The 13,814-nt window shown below is 34.5% G+C and overlaps 1 protein-coding gene across 6 annotated transcripts in view; it reads right to left on the reverse strand.

The window, feature by feature from the left end:
* Positions 1 to 13,814, reverse strand: part of LOC126969534 (low-density lipoprotein receptor) — a 352,782-nt gene that overhangs the window by 80,316 nt on the left and 258,652 nt on the right. The gene's annotated exons all lie outside the window — the stretch shown is intronic.

The raw sequence follows: 13,814 nt of genomic DNA on the forward strand, positions 1-13,814 counted from the left end.
GAGTGAGGTCTGCGGGGTGCCGGGAGGTTCGAGGAGCTCCACCACTTTCCAGCTTTTCCTCAACCCTCCCTCCACTTGCCCCCTCCGCCTCCACCTCTGATAACCTGCTACTTCGGAAGTCGCTAAACTCGTCATGAATGTCGTCCAGGCACCAAAAAGCGTCTCGTGTAAGAAAATGTGATTTTTATTGGGAAAGGGGTCGCTCGCCGTAACGCAAGTAGCCTTTGTGTGAAAATCGATCCTTTATCGTCTACATATTAAGAAAATATTAGGAATTCAAGTCGCGCACTCCTGGGACTCTATGCTCTTGGATCGCACTAAACACAGGCACATTTAGAAAAATTTACTCAAACAAAGGAATATACAGTTGGATTGTTTTGTTTGCGTTTTTCGTGTTGCTAACATAATTCGGCACATATTCATCATCTTCGTTGCAAATGAATTGGAAATTCTTATACACATCATACTTTATTAAAAATACTTTAAGTAAACATTACAAATATAAAATGTAGATGTTTAGGGCATTATTAGCCCGTTCGAATATTTTTATCATTAAAGCAACCCCCTATTTTGTAGTAACCCTTTTTTATAAGGCATATTTATATGCGGTTTAAATTTATGCACATAATTATATTTAGATGATAATTAAATATTATAATTAAATTTATTTATAAAAATTAGACACACCTATTTAAATATTACATCAGTAGCATTAACAGTATTGTCTCAATTTATTTATTATTACTTATTGCATATTTATGCAAACGGCTAATATTGTCTTTGAAGCTCATAATAACTTCATTAGTATGAATAAATCTTTAAGAGACTACGTTCCCGAGAATAATGCCTTTTCTTTATCAAGGGAATTTCCTACAGTGGAAAAAGCTAACGGCACGCGGGAATAGCGCCGGTTTGTACGGATTGACTTATATTCAAAACAGTTCTAAATTCCAAGATTATTTTAAATTCAAACTCTATCAAAAGATGATGTAGACATTATCTCTGGACCTCACGTCGATGACGTCACATCGTCTCTTTGTTACGGTGTACAAAACAAGCATCGCTAATTATTTAGGATATTATTATCCTAATATCTTTTTACTTAATAAATAAACTACGTTTTATTTTTTCTGTATTATTTAAACATTTAAAGGTGTTATGACGCTTATTATTGTTATTATAATGATGAAGTATCAATGAAAGCATCTAGGTTAAGTATAAAAATTATTTATTTTCTGACGAAACTATTATAGCGACACAGAACAACAGACTTTACAGAACTAACAAAAGTTAAAAAATAACAATGAAAACGCCAAAGAAAATGCAGGACATGTAGATAAACTGCAAACCGTACTGACGCAACAGGACGAGCTCGAGGGGGTGAAAGGGGAACGGGAGGGGGCTTCACGTTCAAGCGAGGTGCATAATGTGACCGTATTTAGGTATCCTATATAGTAGGTTCATGTATCAAAAGGCAGATCATATTATAATCACATGCGCTGGTATTCGCTGGATGGAAATAGGGGCAAATAGAAAGAAATAGAAGAGGAAGGAGAGGGGAAATCTTCAGAATTCTTCTCTGTTACGAATTTTTCTTAGTTTTTAAATTTAAAAAAAATTTAGATTTTGATCAAACAAAGCTTATTAAGACTTCTAATTATAGAACTTATAGCCAACACCACATTGCTATATTATGTACGTTATTATCTAGATATAATAAATCGTTGGAAAGGTCTTTAAGAGAAAATCTCAAAATTGTCGAGTTTGGGTTTCTAGGTGGTCGAGAACAAAAGATATTCGGGTTCAAACATTTCCCATAGAGACATTGAAAATGAGAATTGTTCGTTCAGGCATGTTTGTATACACGGCAGGAGACACGCAAGGGGCGGGCGGGTCGTCAAAAGTTTGAATATATAAATTATACTGTATAAGAATTTTAAAACACACATGACACACTAAAAATATCGATATAGTAGGTCGATATTTTAGTCGTCAGCTGGAATCTTGATGTAAGAATGACGTGAAACAATTTTAAAACCACATGACACACAAAAAATATCAGAATACCAGGCCCATAGTTTAGTGATCAGCTGGAAGCTTGGTGTAAGAGTGATGTGAAACAAAACTTGTCTTCAAGCCACCACCTCCAACTATTGTCGTAAATTCAGTGTCACGTGGAGTACTGTTCTCATATTTGTATAGGTGCTGTCCAGTTGACCAGATCTGTTCATGCATTTGACTATACACAACAGAGAGCGGCTTGAATCATAGACGATCAAGTCACCTCCAATCGGTATTTCATTGACAATTCATATGTAAGCCTCTCTACATGCATCTACTACTGCATATAAAGATTATGTTCGCAATGCACAGGTTAATTAAATGAAATTAAATATCTATATATATATATATATATATAAGAGATTTCCACGTATATAGTCACTCACAACTAAAGACTTGAAATTTGGTAGGAATATTCTTTTCACCGAGTAGAGGTCGGCTAAGAACGGATTTTACGAAATTCCACCTTCACGAGGTTTTTTTATAATGAACAGAACAACGTCTGTCGGGTCAGCTAGTCAACTTATACAAGATTTAAAACAATCAGTAGGCCCTAGCCTCTCTACCAAATAGCTGAAGTGTGATACAAATAGTCTAGTCTGTTGACATACTAATGTCAGGGTGTCGAATTTGCGAGTGTGTGCATCGTAACAATTCACTCTAACTACATTTCCCTAACGCGCCAAAAGCAGTATAACTTCAAAAAAAAAACAAAATAGGAAATTCCATCCGCATTAATGTTTGGTATTGCACAACAGAGGGCTTAGCAATAAACTGTTTGACTCGCCCAGCTACTTTGAGCAATCAACTGCTAGTTGCAGTATTTCCGAATCGACTCAGGGATCTCCAAGCTTAAAGCGTACTGTCAATTCAAATACTGGTGTTAATGTTTCACTTTCCATTCATGAACTATTAGAAATTGAAATGGAAATATTCACCATAGGAAGTGACAATAACATAACATATTGCAACAACACTTGGTAAACGACATGAAGCTATATCAAGTTCGTAAAGGGGCTTTGCCATGGAGAGAAGAACTGATAATAAACTCACAGCCCATCTTTTAAATCATATAACAACTTAGCTTATTTTTATATATATAATTCTTTTGTACGTGTGTTGACTGTGAACTCCTCCTAAACGGCTAGAGCGATTTGAATGATTTTTTCTGTATGTGTTCAAATGGATTCGAGGATGGTTTAGGTTCACAAATGAACTACCTTCAAACCGGCTGGACCGATTTTTATTTTTTTTTGTGCGTGAATTTGAGAATGGTTTAGATTCTCAATTCGGTCCATATATATTTAATTCACCTGCCCATGTGTATGTTAGTGAACTCCTTCTAACGGCTGGACCGATTTTTCAAATATAAGACGTGTTTAGGTACTGGACAACGTCTGTTGGGTCCGCTAGTGTAATATTATATTATACATTTTTAGGTGGCCTGCGCAGGACCAGACAAGAATCATGCATAATTATCCTCTATATAATCTACTATACAAAAGTAAGCCTTCCTTTCTTTAATATATTTCTAGAATGCCGGCTAGATTATGGGTACCACAACGGCGTATATTTCTACCGTGAAGCAGTAATGTTGAAACATTAATGTGTTTTGGTCTGAAGGGCGCCGTAGCTAGTGAAATTACTGGGCAAATTAGATGTAACATCTTATGTCTCAATGTGACGAGCGCAATTGTAGTGCCGCTAAGAATTTTTGGGTTTTTCGAGAGTCCTGAGCGGCACTACATTGTAATGGGCAAGGCGTATCAATTACTTCAGCTGAACGTCTTGCTCAATCTCGTCCCTTATTATCATAAAAAAATAGCACACACAGTTTATAATTACTTCTTGAATTGAGTGAATTCTTACTTTAATTTGCTATTTGCCCCACTAAGTTTAAAATAGATTCAGATTCCTGATTCAGACGAAGTGGTATATTGCATCAGCCTACATTACTGCCTTATTACAAACAAGTACAACACAAAACTGGTATTAACCACATGAAAGCTCCGATGCAGTTTTCTTATAGACTTTAAGTGGTTCTTGCATCAGAAACTTAAACTGGAAATAATTGAATTGCTCAAGTAAATTATTGTTTATCAAACATGCAATAACCGACAGCTGTTGCTTCAATATATATTTATGGCAAGTTTTTGAGACCATCTTAACAAACTGACCTCTACTATTTACCACTGGACTGGCGGCTGTGAAAATGCTTTTGTGCCTGTTTGATATTCGCCATTTTGGCGCTGTTGGCCATGTAGCGAGAGTCTGCGGTACTAAAACTAGCGCTGACAACCTCATCAAACATCGATAGATGGTGGGAAAATTATTTACAAATGTGTAGGTACTTTATTACGTTGATTCTATTATATTAAGATGATATTATTAAGCTGAAGTATAAATAGCACAGAAAAAGAACGAAATTTGTTCAAAATGCAAAAATACTTTAGAGTATTGTAAGTTCCTTCGCAGCCATTTGTATTATACGTCAAAATTAGTTCTCTGGACGCTCGCGAGTAGCGCTTCAAATAGGCACAAAAAATTTGCTGTCAAACATATGGAACAGATCTGTCCAGTGGTATATATACAGGTCAGTGCTTTAAGCTTATTAGAAAAGAGGGTCACCCGCGACCTTGCCTGGCATTTGTCTGGCAATCTGAGTTTTGAGTTGGTTTTTTTTTTTATAATATTATTAAAACATACAAGTATAAAAGTCTTTAAAACATAGGCTATCTGCCCGTTAAAGTCACGTCTAAAGGAAAACATTAATTTAAATAAAACAACATTTTATATTTAACGTCAGCTCGCCAGAGGATCCACTAACATATATATGCGAGGTGATTGCATTGTAACATCTGGCAGTAAAAGACCCGTAAGAAAAGTTCCAGCCATTTTAGAGTTTATCTCAATAAATACAGACAGACCGATGTAAATCAAAACGTCTTATGTCGTTTGAGTCTGAAGACACAGAAAACAAAAACACATACACGAAAACTTTTCAAATACAAAGTAAGATAATATACACTTACATATCCTTTCTTTAATGGAATAGGAGGACAAACGAGCGTACGGGTCACCTGTTGTTAAGTGATCACCGCCGCCCACAATCTCTTGCAACACCAGTGGAATCACAGGAGCGTTGCCGGCCTTTAAGGAAGGTGTACGCGCTTTTTTTGAAGGTACCCATGTCGTATCGTCCCGGAAACACCGCACAATGAAGTTCATTCCACAGCTTTGTAGTACGTGGAAGAAAGCTCCTTGAAAACCGCACTGTGGAAGACCGCCACACATCCAGATGGTGGGGATGATATCCTAACTTGTGGCGTGTCGTGCGAAGGTGGAATTGTGGCGGCAGGAATCAGGTTAAACAGCTCTTCGGAACACTCCCCGTGATAAATGCTATATCATATCCTACAGAAAAACTACATTTTTTCGTGATAATAAGCAGCCTGTGTAATGTATTAAACCAGGATATCAATTATCTCCATACATAATATTAGTGCCTTGCTCTTGCAACGGTAACATACCATTTTTTTCGGGATAAAAATAGCCTATGTGCTATGTACTTTAAAAATACTTCTTTAAATATTGTCAAGGGATTAAAACGCTTGTTTTAAGTATATTTTATCATTAGATAAAATTATTTTATTTTGTTATACTTATTACTATTATTAGAAACCTCTTTATAAATAATTAATATTTTTCAACAATTGATGGTTTTTTTGCCAAATATCTGATATCATTTTATAATAACACAAACTTCTTCCGCCCTACCCGCCTTTTAAGTGAGCAAATCCCAATTGCTGCAATTAATTTTGATAGATCATTAAATTCAATTAATTTTGATAAATATAATTGTATTTAATGGTGATTTATTTTAGTTTTGGGACCCATTAAGCTACTATCAAACAAAATTTCTGCATTCCAATCATTTTGTAGAATTCCAAGCATTAAACTAAGTATCACTTGATTTATTTTACTGTTTTATATCATAGAATTATTAATTAATTAATAAATCAATGAAACGATCTTCGTTAATGTATTTCTGTATACCTACTGTAATTGCAATATTAAACAGATAATTTAAATACATGCCATATATAAATCTCTCTTCATTAAGTTAATTAACAGTTTGTTCGATATGAATGATGAGTAGGAATTGTTTATGAAATGCGGCGGTAGGGGACGGTGTCACGCACACGGTATATGCCCAGAGGGATGAGAGTCGAACTTGACACTTGACTGACATGCTCGTTAATATGTTACGGAAATCTCACGCCGTGTAAGTGAATATAGCTCTTAAGGGCTCCAGCAGATGTGGCGGAAAACCCGTTTCGATATAGAACGCTAACAATACTCTCCTTTGTTTACAGTTGAGATAAAAATGTCTTATGACACGGAAATGTAAAGATATGTAGACCATAGACTAAGAATATACTATGGTATAGACAGCCTGCTAGTGTAATAATGCATGTCTAATTTTGATTTGATATTGCGTTAGTGTTTTGATATTCAAGATACCAAGGACCTAATGCTAGGCAAGGCAAGGCATCTATTTTCTCAAAATTGATTCCTTAAGAAATCTTTTTCATGTCATTTCTAAATATACTAGACACTAATACCACTTCGGAAACAAATGGCGCTCTGAGAGAGAAGAAGCGGCACAAGAAACTCTCCCAGCATTCTTTTTAATGAAATATAGAATATTGTACAGTCATTGCTATTGCTATAGAATAATCATAATGTAGTCCCAGGCTGTCCGATCGCTTAGATATTCAGCTGTGGAGTAGTAGGATTTACGACAGAGCCATTTTTTAATAAAAAATTTAAATTAATTTATAGATATTGCCTGAAAAGTGGCTGGGAGTTTATTATAAAAGTGTATACATTTACCCTTAAAGCTATTATGTATCTTATGAAGCCTACTAGAATTAGTTACAAGCGATCCCTTATTTCTTGTGTTCTTTCTTGAGCGACTAGAGTAGTATAGAAAAAAGAGTAGAGACATCCTGATAGTCGGATAATAACGTGACTAATTTTGATTTGTTATTGCGATAGTTAGTGTTTTGATATTCAACATACCAACGAACTAACGCAACGCGAAGCTGACTCTTTACGACTTTTCAATAAAAATCGGTTACAGTAACAATAAATTCGTTTAACATTTCAATCTTTCTGTATCTCTGTTTGAGATGTTCTTCTCTCTTGCACGCTTTGTTCATCAATAGTCTATACGTTAGTATATTGTAAGTATACCGTGGGATGATATGTGTAAAACTGTTTGGCATGGAACAGTATAGCAACCATGGTTTCTAAATTACCACAGCATTTATTATATTACCGAGCATTTATTATATGACCGAGTGATTTGCTACTGTTATCTATCTAAATTCGACGACATTTTGAACAAATAATAAAAAAAATATTATACAAATGATTTGAGTTTCCTTAAATGTTAATTCCACCAATATTTGTCTTTAAACAATTCGACACGTGTTTCGCCTCTACACGAGGCATCCTCAGGACGTGTTGTCTCGCCAAAATTTGGCACAAGACTGGAAGACTTGAGCGTGCGTGAACACGTGTCGGATTGTTTAAAGACAAATATTGGCGGAATTAACACTAAAGAAAACTCAAATCATTTGGATAATTACGGATTTCCGCAAAGTATCGCCTACATCAATAAATTTTCAAAAAAAATATTATATTAATATTATTATAGTATTTAAATTGTAGGTAAAGGATTCCTCGACTCTTCACTTCTTCTTCTTAAACAATATCTACAAAATTAAGAACAGTTTTAAGCGAAACTATTAACTGACTGATGAGATTTCAGCCTTAATTATATTTTACGATCGTCGAACTAAAAAGAGCGATGTCTCTACCAGTAACAAAGCAGCAAGGTATTGACTCAGAACACCTCGATACCCATTTCCACTAGTCCCTTATTGAAGTTAAAACAGGTTCATTTTTTAAATAAAAATTCATTTTAATAAAACTTCTACGAAGCATCTCAATATCAGAAATATTAACAGGACTAAAATATTGATATGAATAAACTTACTGTAGTTTCTGAGCTCTCATAAATAGCTTTCAATAAAACTGGACAAGCAGTATTTATACAAATATATTTTTACATTACCTACTCTCGATGCCCGACCTGTAATCCGTTTCAATTTATTTTTTTATAAAATTAAGGAACGACACGAGCAGGGCGTTTAGTTGATGGTATTTGATACGCCCTTACAATGCAATTTCGCTGAGGATTCTTGAAAAATTCTGAGCGGCACTACAATTACGCTCGTCACCTCGAGACATTAGATGTTAAGTCTCATTTGCCCAGTAATTTCACTAGCTACGGCGCCGACCGAAACACAATAATGCTTACACATTACTGCTTCACGGCAGAAATAGGCGTCGTTGTGATACCCATAATCTAGCCGGCATCCTGCGCAAAGGAGCCTCCCACTGGTAAAATAACAATTTAAAAGAATTATACTTTCGTAAAAATTTAATTCGGACATCTTGGCTTTAAATATCTTGCTAAAATCGAGCTATTAAAACAGCTAAAAATAGTGACAAAACGACTCTTCCAGTTTCCTAAGCAGACGGTTGTTGACTGTCAACACCTCGGCTTTACCCTCCGCCATTCTCCCCATCGGATTAAAAGCTTCTTTATTTTCTTCTGTATAAATATAGGTAGCACTTACATTTTCATTGATTTCAACCGTTATATATGAACAATTAGAATAGCTTCTCGGAACCATTGCTTTAATATTGCTTGGTCTCTACCAAACAATTATCTTATACAGATATCACGTAAATTAGTACTAAGAACACGGACAAGTAAAATAAGAAGGACTCCGTGACACCTTACAAAACAGTGAGGCACCAAAACAAGCCGATAAACGTGTAAATACATAGCCCCACGCATACACTTACACTAATACAATCCGCCATTATGAGATTTGCCATCGTCTGTGACAGATCAGTTTGCGTCGCAATAAAATATTTTAAAAATGCCGTTGTGCGTTGGGAAAAAGTGTAAAAACAATACTATAAAAGTATTTGTGGATATATGATTATTTAAGGGAAAAAAATTATGTATCTGGTGAACCCCGTAACCGCAGACACACTAGCATAAACGGTGCTTCACTTGATAATATCACGGCGCGGGGTCCTTCTTTTTTTACTCGACCATGACTAGGAAGTGATTTTTGGAATTTCAAACCCTAAGTGCCTTAAATAAAATCCTGTTCGATTTACTATTATTTATGCTTCGCATATTATTTAGGATTGGCGCTTATCAAAAATTTCGTCTTTGTTGCTGAATTAATAAATAAATTTGTTTTATATGATAGTGAGCTGTTTCTGTATAACTCTCTCACTAAAACCAGGCCCTTAAATTGTAACAAATGAAGACAACTGACAATCTACCGTTAAATTATAATATCACTAGTGAATTTGACAATATACCTGCGACATATACGAGTACATTTTTACATATTCGAAACTATTAGTCCTGTGAATGAATATGCAACATATTCCGGCGACCAAAATACTAACTGGAACAAATATGCGTTTATAAAGCCTACCATGCGATGCTAAGCCTTAAATGGAGCTTTTAAACGACAATAATCAATGTTCAATAGTAGTCCAGTGTATTTTAATATTAGCAATTAGTAACATATTTATTCGATACTAAACATAAATATTGCAAGCTAAATTTAAAAGCGTAATTTAGTTTAGTTAAACCAACTTCAAAAACGAGATCTCTAATATTGACACACTTTTTACACAAATTATCTAAACCCCAAGTTAAGCCTATAAAGCCTGTGTTAAGGGTTACAAGACAATGATATATTAAATACAATATACTTACTTAAACATAAATAAATTCATATAAACATACATATAAACAAAACAATACATAAATACATACATACATCCATGACTCGGAAACATACATCGATATTCATCATATAAATGTTTGCACATACCGGGATTCGAACCCGGGACCTCTAGCTTAGTAGGTAGGATCGCTAACCACTCGGCTATACAGGTAGTCTAATGTCGACATTAAAGGGTTCTAATTAATTTACTTACCATCAAACTGATCAGATGATGAACGGGATGAATGGTTAGCCCATAAGCCCAATAATACAGGGCAGGTTATAACTTGTCAAGCAAAATCGGTTACAGTAAAGATAGATTCACTTACCTTCTATACTGCCTATACTCTACACAATAGTTTACTGTAAGTTTATGAAATGGACAATCGTCACGTATTAGTCTAGTCGCGCAATTATAATAGCCTAAGATAATTCCATTGCATACTTCCTCGAAGTTCATTTAAAATAATTAGTTTTATAAAAAAACACTTGATCTTGTACTATAAATGCGAGTAATTTTTTATGTTACAGTGATATCATACTCATCATCATTTATACGGAGAAGTAATATATAGAAATTTCGAATGTTCGTTGATTCATTTTACCGCGAGCTTCCGGGATATGTGTCCGAATTCGGGAGTGTCCGTGAGTCCAAGTATGTGCCTTTCGCAGTGACTGAAATAATATAACGATATATATTACCATATCATTATAATTATATACAAATTTTATTTGTACTAAAAATTTATGGACGCGGCACACGTACCCTCGCCTTTCGGGGTACGCACAAGCGTTCTTACCAACTAAGACAACAGTTCAACTGACGCACGATTAATTAATCTTGATAATACAATTTTTTCAATTGTCTGTTTAACTTTATTTAAGTTCGTTCAACTTTGTATATTTTATACGCAGAATTAAGAGATATCATGAAACATAATAAATTGTTTATAGTTGCGCTATCCATTACATAAACTTACAATATACAAGCGTATATAGTATAGACGAAGAAAGCTTGCAAGAATGCTCTAACGGAGGTCAGGACAAAGCGAATCCATTGTTACTACAACAGATTTTGATTGACAAGTCGTAAAAAGTCAGCCACGCTAGGTATTAGCTCCATAGTTATGTTTTATTGTTATTAATTATTATTGACGACCCCTATAGCCAGTGGTTAGTGACTCTGCCTACTGAGCTAGAGGTCCGGGTTCGAATCCCGGTAGGTGCAAACGTTTATATAATGAATTTGAATGTTTGTTTTCTAGTTATGGACGTTTATAAGTATTTCTCTATGTTTAAGTAAGTATATTGTATTAAATATATCGTTCTCTTGTACCCATAGTACAGGCCATGCCTAGTTTGGGACAAGATAATTTGTGTAAAAGTATGTCAATATTAAAAAAAGAAAAGTATTTGAATATTAAACAACTATCTAACGCACACATTGACAAATCAAAAGTAGTCAAACATTATTTGTCTATCAACCTAAAAGTGTACAAATGAAAATCTCCAAATATAAAAAACAAAAATAAATTTCGAGAACTGTATAAATTTTGTGGCACCACACTTACAAGCAACTCTTACTAAAGGTCGTGATTATTCTATCTTCTTTTAAATTAGATTCTTTCGTAACATTCAGCTTCAAACAAACAAGACTATTGCAAGCGTCTAAGAATATTCTTTGTCGTTCCACTGCGTCTATTGAAGCGAACGTAAAGTGAAGAGTCAATAATTCCAAGTTAAGTGCATTCACAAGTCGTCAAACGCAGGCTCTGCCAACACAAAATACTGATATTATATTTGAGTTCTGCTCGACATTGGAAATTCTTTGAACTTATATGATTTTATTTTTATGACAGTAAGGGACGAGACGAGCATGACGTTCAGCTGATGGTAATTGATACGTTAGCTAATGTTACAAATGATTTAAGTCTTCTTTAGTGTTAATTCCGCCAATATTTGTTTTTAACAATTCGACACGTGTTTCGCCTCTACACGAGGCATCCTCAGGATGTGTTTTCAGTCCAAAATCTGGCACGAGACTGAGTCTCGTAACGTGCTAACTTTATAACTAAACTATAAAAGATTTTGGCGAGACAATACGTCCTGAGGATGCCTCGTGTAGAGGCGAGACATGTGTCGAATTGTTTAAAAACAAATATTGGTGGAATAAATAATAATAAAAAAAATTTCGTTTATTTCAAAGATTACATATATACATTTTTTAGTGGTTGAGACTTCCCAGTAAGTTGTCTTAGGACACTTGTATTGGGAATATCTCGCAACTTCCTTAGCAGATACATTTTATTTAGTAAACAATATAGAAATAAACAGAAATGATTGAAAACCAAATTTTACAATTTACAATTAATTGTGTGTGTGTGTGTTTGTGAGTGTGGATGTGGGTTTGAATTGGTCCTTTGATTGGGTCCATCTATACAATGCGTGTGTTTATCATGTCAGTCTGATCAGAAGATTTTCCACGTCATCATAAGCAAGACAAGTTAGCCAATTATGAACACTAAAGAAGACTTAAATCATTTGTATAATTATGGATTTCCACAAAGTAACGCTTACTTCAATAAATTTACGTTAGATAATGGTTTAATATTGAAAATATTTATAAGAAAAGACTTGTCAATCAAAATCGGTTAGAAAAACAATAGAGTCGCTTACATTTTTTATTTTGCTGGTCTCCGTTAGAGATGCTCTTCTCGCTCGTACGCTTTATTTGTATATACGCTGGTATATTGTAAGTATATCTTATATCTTTAAACGAACAATTATTCTTGTATATATATATATTTATAATCTGAATCTCGAGAACGGCTCCAACGATTTTAATGAAATTTACTGCAAAGGTAGTTTCGGAGGCGAGAAATCGATCTAGCTAGGTTTCAATTTTTAAAAATGTACTTTTATCCGTGTTTTAATGAGAAACACTTACAATAATATTAGAATACAAAGGTAAATTTCGCCACTATATACAAGACTATAATAGCTCAGATGGGGCATTGGGTGATCCGGAAAGCAGAAGACCCCGGTTCGAATACAGATGCCCTATTAGTTTTTATTGTCCAAGTTTTGTACCTTCAAAAAAAGTCATCCACTATATATAATGTGTGATATTCTATGCCTTATTCTTACAAATAAACCACAAAAGGTGTTGCCTGCAATAAAATATATCATACAATAAATATATTATAATATGGATCTTTATGTCCGTCGCATGTTCCTTTAATCGATCGTTATTATTCTTAACAGCGTGAGCTTGCATTGCAGTGATGCAATGTGCATCTCAATCCATTAGAATAAAAACATTTCATCATTCTTTTTAATATTAAAACCTTACGTCTCAAAGAGATGAACACGATTGAGAGGCCGTTCAGAATAATAAGTACACACGTTGCAACATTGATAAGATTGTATAAAAAAGGTTGGGTACTATACATATTATATTAACTTTATAAATGATATTACACTTGAAAATATGGTAATATAATTGTAATGTAATTTGCAGAATAGTAAAGATTTTAATTCATTCTTCTTCAAGTCTAAGGCATTCTGACAGTCAATCAGTGAATGATAACCTATTTTATAAATCCTTAACTACTTTATACAATTATATCTAGGTTACATTTTTCGCAAATTTTCAAAGTTCCGGGGGAATATAACTGAATCCCACAGAAAATAAAGCAGGCTGAAGTTGGAATATAGGACTTGCACCCGCGCCTTGGGTTCGTCCGAGTATATTTGAGGCGACACTAAATGCCAGCGACCTTGAGCGGTATGAGTTCACGGCTGCCGGCCCGCCATCTATGTAACAAAGCCAATATTTTCAAAATTCTTGCTTGGAAA

Source organism: Leptidea sinapis, chromosome 18, assembly GCF_905404315.1.
Source record: "Leptidea sinapis chromosome 18, ilLepSina1.1, whole genome shotgun sequence".
Taxonomy (NCBI): Eukaryota; Metazoa; Arthropoda; class Insecta; order Lepidoptera; family Pieridae; genus Leptidea; species Leptidea sinapis.